The sequence below is a fragment of the Chiloscyllium plagiosum genome, unplaced genomic scaffold (assembly GCF_037043375.1).
Source record: "Chiloscyllium plagiosum isolate Xiang-an unplaced genomic scaffold, Cpla_swu_hap1 HiC_scaffold_17, whole genome shotgun sequence".
Classification (NCBI taxonomy): domain Eukaryota; kingdom Metazoa; phylum Chordata; class Chondrichthyes; order Orectolobiformes; family Hemiscylliidae; genus Chiloscyllium; species Chiloscyllium plagiosum.
The window spans coordinates 26,825,262-26,837,653 of record NW_028270155.1 but is presented as its reverse complement, the minus strand read 5'-3'; the positions used below and the strand labels follow the sequence as shown (position 1 = coordinate 26,837,653).

General features: G+C 39.1%; 1 long non-coding RNA gene across 1 annotated transcript in view; it reads right to left on the bottom strand.

Annotated features, from left to right (window-relative positions):
- Positions 1–3,917: 3,917 nt before the first annotated feature.
- Positions 3,918–12,392, bottom strand: part of LOC122558284 (uncharacterized) — a 37,434-nt gene continuing 28,959 nt past the window's right edge. The window contains exon 6 of the long non-coding RNA XR_015759859.1: positions 3,918–4,312. This is a non-coding gene — a long non-coding RNA (uncharacterized LOC122558284). The remainder of the gene's footprint in view (positions 4,313–12,392) is intronic.

Below are 12,392 nucleotides of genomic sequence, written 5' to 3'. Positions count from 1 at the left end.
CATTCTCAGAATATGGTTAAACATTTTACTTACAAGATGAAAAGTTAAATCCTGTATGTACAAAACTCTGCCTGGTTGGAGTTACTAATGATCAAGTAAATTATTCTTGCTTTTCTGAACACTGCAACAAAACCTACTTCATTATTTCTTATTACGAAAGCTTAATTTCATTAGTAAATAGATAAAATATCAATACAGAGTCCCATTCACTACCATTTCTGAATTATAGCAGACAATATGAAAGATATTGCAATGATAACAGCTAAAACCATTATAATTACATTAATACAGGAACCTACTAAAATTCATTGTATGTCAGATGCATCTACTTGCTTTGTGCGTAACAGGGCAAACAGCCTTGTTAACTGATATTGCTTTTAATGCAAAAATATGACAAACCAAAAAATGGATTGTTGAGCACAATCTTATGTCTGATGTTTCAGTGAAGAAAGAAAAGTTACTTGTCAAAAAGCCAAAGCTAACATTCTTGTTTAAACCAACTTTGCATATATTTAATACTCTTTAGGATATTATACGCATGTGTACTAGGAAAGACTACTTTATGTAAGTTTGAAGACAGTAATATTAAAAAGAATGATACAAGCCTACTACAAATGATTAGCTAGCATCCCCATCTGTTTCCCTTTTTGTCCATTGTTTGTAAAACTAAATTACACCAATTTATGAAAATGTACTAAACCAACAACCCTGAAATTCTTTAATGCTCATCATCAGTTATCTTGCCTCTTTCTCGCCTTAAATTAGAAAATAACAATCATTAGTTTATTTTTTAAATAACAGACACAGATTAACAGGCAGTTTCTTGGCACACAAAAATCAATGTGCAACAACATTTGAGCATGCTCCCTACTTTACCAGTTAAGTAACAACCACAAAACTGCATTCAAAATAAATTCTCCACTCTCTTTGGTAGAGTATAATTCCCTTAGTGATTGACCTTTATGTATTAATAAAATGAACCACCAATAGCCATGTAACTATCAGGTGGTCCGTAGAGAATGCCAAGCTTATGTCCAAACATCTGTCATACACATGTGTACTGGCTGTTTGTGCACATTCTTAAAATATTAACTGCTTGCAAACTTAACTTTTACTGATACTGATTCAAAATATTTTTATCATCAATTTACTTGAATTCAGTCTCAAGAGTGCCTGTTGAAATGAGCTAATTAAAATATATTAACAAATTTGTGTTTGATACGTATAAGAAAAAGTGATTGGGAAATATATCCATTTTTCTTTGGTGCAATGGTGAGTTTGCATCTTGACATTTTTTATAGTTCTGGTAAGATGTGAATCAATTGTTCTTTAGTGCCATTTTGATGAGCTAAGTTAGTTGCAAAGATAATAGAAAGGATGTGCTCAAGTTTAAAAAGAGTGAAGTACTTTTTCATTGGTCTTAGTTCTGTGGAAATGGCTTTTAATTTCAAAATGCATTCAAATTTTCACATACCCAAAAGTGAAAAATGAACCCCATCAAGAAATTAAGAAATATACACGTCCAGTGTTCTTTTATTTTTTAAAAAAAATAACATTTCAATGTGTAAAATATTAGCTCCATAAATATACAGATAGATGGGGATTTTCAAATTCTTTCATGGATCTGGATTATTGTGCACAAGCATTTATTGTCTATTCCCGATTGATCATGAGCCAAGTGAGCTTTTTTTTATTCATTCATGGGATGTGGGTGTCACTGGCAGGCCAGCATTTCCTGCCCTTCTCTTGTTGCCCTTGGGAAGATGGTGATGAGCTACCTTCTTGAATTGCTTGCAGTCCATGTGCTGTACGTTGACCCACAATACCATTATGGAGGGAATTCCAAGTTTTGACTCCATGGCAATGAAGGAACTGTGATATATACATCCAAGTCTGAATGGCGAGTGGGTTGGAGGGGAACTTGCAGGGATTGTGCTCCCATGTATCTGCTACCCCTGTCCTACTAGATGGAAGTGGTTGTGGGTTTAGGAGGAGCTATCTTAGGCCCTTTGGTGAAGTTCTGCAGTGCACTTTGTACATACTTAAGCTACTCAGCATCAGTGGTCGAAACAATGGATGCTTTTGGATGTGAGGCCAAATAAAGTGGGCTACTTTGTCCTAGATGGTGTCAAATTTCTTGAGTGTTGTTGGAGTTGCACACATCCCAGCTACTGGGGAGTATTCCAGCACACTCATAACTTGTGCTTTGTAGATGATAGACAGGCTTTGGGGAATCAGAAGATGAGTTACTCAACACAGTATTCCTAGCTTCTGATCTGTTCTGGTAGCCACAGTGTTTATATGGCGTGTTGAGTTAAGTTTCTGGTCAATGGTAACTCTAAGGATTTTGATAGTGGGGATTCAGTGATGGTAATACCATTGAAAGTCAAGGGAGTGTGGTTCAATTATCTCTTATTGGAGATGTTCATTACCTGACATTTGTGTGGCGTGAATATTACTTGCCACTTGTGAGCCCAAGCCTGATTATTGTCCAAATCTTGTTGCATTTGAACATGGACATTTTCACTATCTGGTGTTAAACATTGTGCAATCATCGTCAAACATTCCCACTTCAGATCTTATGATGGAGCGAAGGTCATTGGTTAAGTAGCTGAAGTTGGTTGTGCCTAGGTTACCACCCTGCAGAGATGTCTTGGAGCTGAGATGACTGACATTCATCAATCACAACCATCTTCCTTTATGCAAGGTATGACTCCAACCAGCAAAGGGTTTGCCCACCCCTATATTCATGGATTCCAATTTTGCTAGGGCTCCTTGATGCCACATTTGGTCGAATGTGGCCTTGATATCAAGGGGTGTCATTCTCACCTCCCCTCTGGAATTCAGTACTTTTGTCCATGTTTGAATCAAAGCTATAGTGAGGTCAGGAGCTGAATAGTCCTGGCAGAACCAAACTGGGTGTCAGCGACTTGCTGGGACAGTTCAGAACCTTGTTAAGATTCAACCACGCAATTGTGGATCTGGAAACACTTATAGGCCACACCAGGTGTGGATGGCAGATTTAGAGAAGGATATTTGTGAACTCTTTTTTTAAGACAAAAGGTATTAGTTTCATGGTCATCATTCCTGAGACTAGCTTTCAATTCCAGATTTTATTCATAAAATATAAATTCCACCAAAAGAGAGAGGATTAGAACGTATATCCCCAAAGCATTAGGATTGGATTCCAGATTACTATTCCAATGCCATTCTTGCCATCCACCTCAATGCATAATAAAGTAATGATTCCCAACGATTTATTGCTGTAGAACATGAAAGCTGAAAATGAGCGATGTGATATTGTTAGCACTGCAGGCACAAGATATTAACCACCTATAAGCACAGTGTTATGGACTAGGCCAGACCACTCAAAACATTCTTAAGCAGGCAGCCCCAGACCATAACTTTGCAATTTGTTTCGGTAAGTGTACCGTGAAAATTACCTGGAGTAAGTTAGCTAGGTTGACTACTAGATTTTAAAACAGACAAAAATTTATTCACAAAATTACACAATGAAACACAAAGAACAGAATAAAGAATCTCTACAGAACTCACCCTATCCAACTAGACTTAATTAGGCTGTTCCAAATATGCACAACAGTCCCAATAAGCAAATCCCCTTTAAAAATTGCTATAAATGGAACGCATGCTTCCAGTTTGAAGTTGAAGGGCAGAAAGAGAGAGAGAGAGTTTGTTTCCACACAGCTCCATGTTGAACTTCTCACCAGTTCAAGACTGAACTAAAACTGCTCAGCTCAGCTAGAGAGCTGACCGCTCCCCTTTCATTAAAACATGACCACTTTGGCCTGAAGTCTCATTTGTTACACATAAACAAAAAGCTTCTCAAAATCTTTTTCATCTCTGTACCAAACCAGACTGATCAGATCCCAGCCTGGTTTATTGCCCCTCCTTGAGCCAAGGAACAGCTTTTTGAAAAAAGCAAGGAACTAGCTTTGTGACAACAGTGTAAGGTATTTCCCAAATAATCCATTAATTTTATTCATTTTGAAGGTGGAAAATTCACAAGTCATGGAATACTTCCAAACTGACTAAAAATTGTAGATTCGAGCTTAATTTTTGCCACTTGACTTCACGTACCTTTATTGGATAATTTTGATTGACTCTTTACCAGATTGCCTGCCACGCAACTCACATGGGTAAAGAACAATGAAAATGATCCATCATTCCATGCGTGAATTTCCTCTGCCATGCTGCAAGACCATGGATTGGTGCTGACAGTGGTCATGGAGATGCCCATGGTCCAGACAAACCAAGCCTCCTGGCTGGACGATAATGTTTTGTGGTCAACAGCCTGCAAAGAGTATGATTTTTTTTCGGAAACAGAGTAAAAGAGATATTCTCCTAAGTTTAATCATACATTCTTTCAAACACAACTAAAAATATACAAAAGTCTTATCTTTTTTAGTCTATGCAAAATTGTTTCTCAAATGAGATCATAGACAACATGATACATTTTAAAACAAATTAACTGGATTGACTCCAGCTCCTGCCAATCCCTCAGTGACTAATATGGATAATTTGAAAAGGTATGCCTAACATAAAGCAGACCTGATATACAAAGATGTGCTTTATAAGAGCACTGTTTTATAAAACATTAAACTTCAGTTGTACAGTATTTAAATTATTGCTACATAATTACCAAAAAGAACATTTTCTGTCATTTTAACAGTTGCAGCTCAACAACCAAAAATGCCCTGGAGACAAAACATTTAGCTTTAAAGTGAAAATGGAGATGAATCATGGATTTTAGACATGTTCGGTTCCTAAAATGGACTGCTGTGGTAACTGTATTGCTATGAAACCAGGGGAAATTCACACAGACAGAACAATGTTTGGAAGTTAGCCTCACAGGACAAGTTGTCATTTTGTTAGTTAAGTAACAATTGTATTGTTGGCATTTTGGAGTTGTCCTTAATTCTATCTGCTTCAGTGCAGAAAACGTTTTATCATACTCTATACCTAAGCAGTTTATAAACTTTATATTTTGACTGGAAAAATTCCATTTGAGGGGATTTAGAAATCATTAATAAAGTACTTCAAATATATGATGAAAAAGTTCATTAAAGTATATTGCAAACATGCACTGTTCTGCTGAACTGAATTGGAACAGATGTCTTTTACCTTACAAAATTTTCCATCGTATAAATTGACTCACTATACATAGCAAAGTGGAGCTCAGACATTTACATTCTTTAATGTATTTGCCATATTTAAACTAAAGTTTCACATTGCAATTATAAAATACTCAAGCCTACAAAATAATTGCCAAATAAATTATTTCATGACCATATATATGTATATCATTAGGGTAGCACAGCAGCTTGGTGGTTAGCACTACTGCCTTACAGCGCTAGGGACCATGCTTCAATTCCATCCTCAGCCTTATATTCTTTCTCTATATTTGTGCAGGTTTTCTCAGGCTGCTCCAGTTTCCTCCAACAGTCCAGAGATGTGAATGGTGGATTGGCCATACTAAATGTGCAGGTTAGGTGGGTTAGCCATGGGAAATGCCTGGTTATAGGAATAGGATAGAGGGTTGGGTCTGAGTGGAATACTCTTTTGAAAAGGTGGATGTGGACCAATGGGCTGAATGGCCTTCTTCCATACTGCAAGGATTCTACGGATATATGAAAACGTTAGCAGAACAGGGGAAGTCACTTAATTCAATATAAATGCCAATCTTTCGATTTAAAACAACAAAAAAAATATTTTAAAAGAAATGGTGTATGCAATACAATGAAGAATTGTTATCAGTGCTACATAACAGAAAAGATTGAATAATTTGATGATTTCTTCTTGAGTTGTGCTAACCTCAATCTCCATATTTTATTAATCTTAAATATGTTATTGATCTAAACTACCTTCATGTAGTTTCAACATCATAATATATGCAGATTAATTCCTCAAATTTCCAATTATAGATTTTTCCAGCTTTTATCCACAATTCATTTATTTATTTGAGTCTGTTTGCTTCCAAATTGATCAGAAGTCATCACAGCATTGTAATTTTGCTTTTAAGCATGGCCAAAATCATTGAGACTTAGGAATTAAGAATGCTTAATATGTTTTTGTCAGCTTTTTCCTCACTCCAGATCTGTCTTTATGTGTTATTCTTGTCAAAGATGTTTCAGACCACAAATATCATCGAATCTGTGCATTTTTTGGTTAACATACTTACCTCCTTTTAACACTCCATTCTGCTAAAAGAAAACTCAAACTTAAATGTCTAACCTTGGAGATGAAATTTAATCTTTTCTCCATGGTAGAGAGTTTGGTGGCAGGGGACATTTCATCAGGCAAGAGAGTGGCAAATGACTCTGCAAACAAACTTTTCTGCCACTGCCCCATTTAAGTTCAGCCAATTGATATTCATGCAATGGTGCATGAGGAAATTGCCATCCAAGAAGTCCTAAAAGCAAAAAGTGTTGCATACTCCGAGGTTGCTTCCCTCATTAGAAGGCTTTCAGTGCCTAGGCTAGACTTCTGGCATCAGCAAGGGGGGAGCCTCTCCTCTGCCCTTACTGCCAATCCCCCTCCCCCCACAAATCAGTCAATGTGAATATGTGCATCAACAATCCGTTGCTCTTGTGGCACCACTGAATAATGAAGAATTGATAACCTCTCATTGATCAGTAGCTTTCAGCAGGCAAGGTTTCAGGTGCAAGGGTCCTCAATCCTGACCTCCCAGACTGACACTTAATTAGCTGGGCTGTCCTGTAAAGATGGGGCATGGAACACTCACCAGCTCTCTGGGAAGTGGACACAGTCCATACAGCTTCCATTAAATATTGTCCCAAGTTCCATTCTGTTGACATTACAGCTACTAACCTTCCAACAAAATGATACTGAGAGAGGGAGACAGACTGGGAATGTCGTAGTGGATAGTTCATCAAGAAAGTGCACCATGGCTAGTCTTGGGGTGCACCACTAAAGGTCAAGGGAGTTATCAGCTTTGGCAGGGAACCTGGATGACTGAAGTGGTTTTTGGAGGCAGTATGCTAGGGTGCAGAGGAGATAATGTTTGTGAATGGGAGTAACTGAACATTGTGGGTAACACGGTGACTCACAGCGCCAGGGACCCGGGTTCGATTCCTTCCTCAGGTGACTGTCTGTGTGGAGTTTGCACATTCTCCCCATGTCTGCATGAGATTTCTCCGGGTGCTCCGGTTTTCGCCTACAATTGAAAGATGTGCAGGCCAGGTGATTTGGCTATGCTAAATTGCCCATAGTGCATTAGTCAGGGTAAATATAAGGTAGGGGAGTGAGTTGCTGTTCAGAGGGTTGGTGTGGACTTGTTGGGCCGAAGGGTCTGTTTCCATACTGTAGGGTATTTAATCTCATCCCATAATTGGGGAGATGATGGAGCTTATAAAGTTTTGATGGGGGTCAGTGTATGACTATATCTAGCATGTTTACTCATTATATCTTGGGCTGAGAGGGTAATGGGGAGATAAAGACCTACATGGACAAGTTTGATGGAATTGTGGGTAAATTCAAAGCCAAGGGGGAGGACTACAAGGAAAGGAATGTGTACATTTTGGCAGTCGCCAAGGGTAAGAGATTGAGTCTGTGAGTCACTGTGGGAAGAGTGACTACTATTTCCTTCCACTTTAATGCAAATAGCAAGTGGAGCCGAAATTGGCTGCCACCACAGCTGGACTGGGTGGGGTAAGTCTTTCATTCAATTACAGAAGGTATTCCACTTTTGAACAATGTGAGACCCTTAAAGGGTGTCAGCATTTCACAGATACCCAGGTGAAAGGCACCTGCAAGGACTATATGCTGCATATGAACCTTTGGTATTGACCTTCCATGTGAAGTCCACATCCAGGATCCAAGCTTTCCTTACCACATCTTGCAGCATCAGCAATCAAACCCACTGTGACACACAAGCAATGTACTGTGGTTTGGAAAGACTGATCCTAGTTGATAAAGTAGCAATCACCTTCTAAATTCCCATAGTCAGCTCATAGTTTAAGAGTTGCTCATTTCACACCTTAAATCATAAAGTGTCATGTAGTACTAGAGTGAGTTCTACACCTTCAATCTTTAGTTGCTGCCACACAGAGATTTGTTCATACAGCTGATGATGAACAGTGAACACTTACAAACGTTTTCACTCATGCTGCCTTTGTACTCTCAGAAGGTCTGCCTTTTCTTCCCACTACCTCTTGGAGCATTCCTGAGTCAGCGCTGGGTTGGAGGGAGCCTCTCTGAATGAGAAAGCTGTTGGCCTTAGAGTTTTGGATGGGTGACCCAGAGGCTGTTTGCCTCCACAGGGCCCAGACTTGCTGAGAATGTCCTCAGTTCAAAATCCCAAAGAGTTGAAAGAGATGGGCAGGGTGGAGATAGAAGACACTGACACCTCTGCAACATCCTGAGAGGAGACTACTGGAGGCCCTGTCTGTGATTCCTGTTCCATATAGATGCCTAATGACACTGCCCTGCTTCCTTGTGAGGAAAAGGCTCTTGGAATGAGGTCAAGGTCTCTTGCCACCTTTTGCCTTTTGGCAGATGGTATTGAGCAGGTTGGTTGGAATGATGGAGTGTGTGTCTGGCAGAAACTGAGTGTGCTGGACCTGTATGTCAGCTGCCAGCTGCCAGACCCTCAAATGCCAAAGGCAGCACAGTACAAATAGGGTTGGTGTAGTCCTCCAACTTTTGTGTCAATTTGACCCCCTCCCCACCCTGGCAAACCTGCCTGTTGCTCCTGAGCCTGCTTGGGTATTTCTATGAAGTTCTGAATTGCCGACATCACAGGGTCATATCATACCTGGTACTTGTTCTTCAACAGGGCTTGAAGTGCCAGTGAACTGAATGAATCTCCCTCAACCAACTGAGGAGACATGGCAGTGTTGTGCTCACCAGCATGTACTCTTGGCATCAAGATGTCACTGTCTGAGATAGTGGAAGGGACTTGCAAAATGCAAGGGACTGCTTTGCAAACAAGAGGTAGATGTTTGGCCATGTTAAGAATATATTCACTGTGGCATTATTTGAAGAGTAATACAGAAATGCACAATACTTCGTACTTGGTGAGGATTTACCCAATGAGTAATCTTACTCCTCAATAGCTAGGGTCAGGAATCTCTGCCCTTTGGGAGTGAAGAGAAGAATGTCAGAAGCACACCACCCATCGAGGCTCTCTCCACTCTGTTGTGAGCTATTTTCTTCTGGACTGAGTCAACAGGAGGGATTGGTGAGATGAAAGTTTCTGCCTAGCTGATAGTGCTGGTGCAGGTGGGGAAAGGTGTTCTGGGTGACTGAGTAGCAACACAAATGCCATACAGGGTGAATAGTTTGGGGGTGGAGAGAGTTGGGATGGATGAGAGCAAGTGAGGGAAGATGTTGCATGCAATGAGACTGGTATACTATGACTTTTGTCTCATTGCCTCATGCATCTCAACACTGATCAATGCAATGGTCAAAAATCTTTTAGGACAGACATTTCCACTGTTAGCACAGATATGGTGGGCCAAAGGGCCCATTCCTGTGCTATACTGTTCTATGTATAAATCATTGCAGCAAAAGCACCTCTAGCTTATATTACAATAGCTAATAATGACATTTAAAATTGCCAAAACATTTAAGACTTCCCTATCACAATGTTTCATCTCCTGAGCAGTCTTCCACCAAATTTTGCTAACTCTCAAACAAGGCAGGTTTCCCAGGATCCTTCCAAACTCACCTGAATCAATTAAAGGATTGGGAAATATAAATATGTATAGTGAGGCTGTCAATTGTAATTCAGAGGATGTGCATGTGAGATCACAACCTAACAGGGTGGCACTGCTGCCTCACAGTGCCAGGGACCTGGGTTTGATTCCAGCCTCAGGCACGGTCTGTATGGGGTTTGCACATTCTCCCCATGTCTGCCAGGTTTCTTCCAGGTGCTCCGGTTTCCTCCCACTGTCCAAAGATGTGCAGGTTAGGCGAATTGGCCATGCTAAATTGTCCTAGCGTTCAGGGATGTGTTGCTTAAGTGCATTAGTCAGTGGAAAAGGTAGGATAATGGTTCTGGGTAGGATATTCTTCGGAGGTTAGTATGGACTTCTTCCAGACTGTAGGGATTCTAATTCTAACCCAAACCTCTTCCTGTATTGTATATGGAAATATAGTGCGCATCTATTTTTCTGAGTTCAATTTAAATGGCGTTCATTAGAATTAAAGGTATTGCAGAATTCCAATTCCATTCCTTTCTCCACGAGAACTTGCAAACCTGATCTTCACCAGCCATTGTCTAAATTTACAACATGGTGAGTCCTGATAGCCTTACTGTTTACTTCCATTGTAAAATCTGAATCATTAAGAATGCAAGTTCACCAAATTTTGCAATCAAGGTTTTTTGTTTCTTTTTTAACAATTAACTTAATAACCCAATCATGTTCCAGTAGTGGATTTGAATACATAAACTGTCCCCAACACCATTGTTACCATGATAATTTTTTTAATGTCTTTTGACCCTTTTTTCATGTTGTTCTTGCTGGAACAAAGATATAACTATCCTTGATATGTATTTTTAAATTAATTAATGTACTGTACTCCTTTCTCATTTCAACAAATCACAAATTATACTTAAATTAAGTGATTATTTTTCATCAAAGTTTTTATTGTTATTTTTACACAGGTTATGGGCATCCATAAGAAATACGAAAACGGGTAAGTTGATTAGCCCCTCAAGGCTGCTCTACCATTCAGTAGGATGATAAAACATTCCTCACATCTACTTTCCTGGTTTATTCCCAAACCTCTTGATTCCCATACTGATCAAGCATCTATCTCAGCTTTAAATATAGCCAAGGACTCTGCCCCTTCCCCCCACAGCTCTCTGTGGCAAAGAGTACCAAAGACTCACACCCCTCGGAGGAAAGAAATTCCTCCCCATCTCAGTCTAAGTCAAAAGTGTTGCCAATTTAAGATTGGAATACTGTGTTCAGTTCTGGTCACCCAGTTACAGGAAGGATATTATCAAGCTGACGAGGGTTCAGAAGAGATTTATCAGGACATTGCTGGGCATGGAAGGTTTGAGTTGTAACTGGATAGGTTGAGACATTTTTCACTGGAGCGTAGGAGGTTGAGAGGTGATTTGATACAAGTTTATAAGATAATGAGAAGTATAGATGGAATTAATAGTAGTTGTCTTTTCCCTAGTCTGGGGATTTCAAGACTGGTTGTGGGGGAGGCACATTTTTAAGTTGAGAGGAGAGGAATTTTAAAAAGATATAAGAGGCAAATGTTTTATACAGAGGGTGGTTCACATGTGGGATTAACTTCCTTCGGAAATGGTGGATGCAGGTACAATTACAACATTTATGAGACATTTGGATAGATACATGAACAGGAAAGGTTTGGAGAGACATGTGCCAGGAGCAGGCACGTAGGACTAATTTTGTTTGGGGCTATGTTCATCATGGACTGGTTGGACTGAAGGGTTTGTCTCCATGCTGTGTGATTCTATGACTCTATGGTCATACTTGTTGCCCCATTTATTGTTCAGCTCTGATAATCCTTGAACTGAATCATTTGCTTGACCATTTCAGAGATCTATTAAGAGGCACCACATAATGTGATTCCAGAGTTACAGCGTAAGTCAGACCAGCTAACAATAGCAGATTCCCTCCCCGAAAAGACATTAATGAACCAGATAGATTTTTATGCTCATCGCTGATAGTTTTGAGATATTAAGCAACATTACTAAACTTCAGAAAGTTACAGAAAAGCATTCTGAATCAATAATAGAGAGAAAAAAATCAAATTTATTCAGGACCTTAAAGATTTTAACCAACTAATTTTTTTATGGCAAATTATTTCTGACTAATTAGATTGCAGTTTTTACAGTAAGTATCAAACACAAGAATATTCCTGATTAACATCAAAGTGTTCCTAAAGACAGAGCTTGACTCTTTGCAACGTAACTTTGCTGGCAAAACAATGTGATTGCCACATTCCAGGAATTGGTTATTTTTCAAATATAGCATGTTACCTGGGTGACAAATTAAATGGCACTTATAAATATTTATATTTTGTAATGAAATCTGAATTGCTACAGCTGCTATGTTTAGTTATGTGCATCCAGCAAGAACTCAAAAATTACGTTTGCTAATAAAAAGAACAAGTTTTAAAAGGCCTTTGGAAAGAGGTCACAAACAAAAGCCGAACTGAAACATAATCAGTTAAATAGAACCTTTTAGTATTTCTCAAGACTTGTATACAGCTATCTTGCTAAAGAAGGTCAGAACCAAATTAGTTCAATTTTTTTTATGTTTTGCAAATTTGTCATCATTCCAAATTATTGTATGTACCCTCAGATGATGTTGTGATGGGAATGATGTGATGGATGATGTGAAAAATTGTAAGAAACAGAACTATTT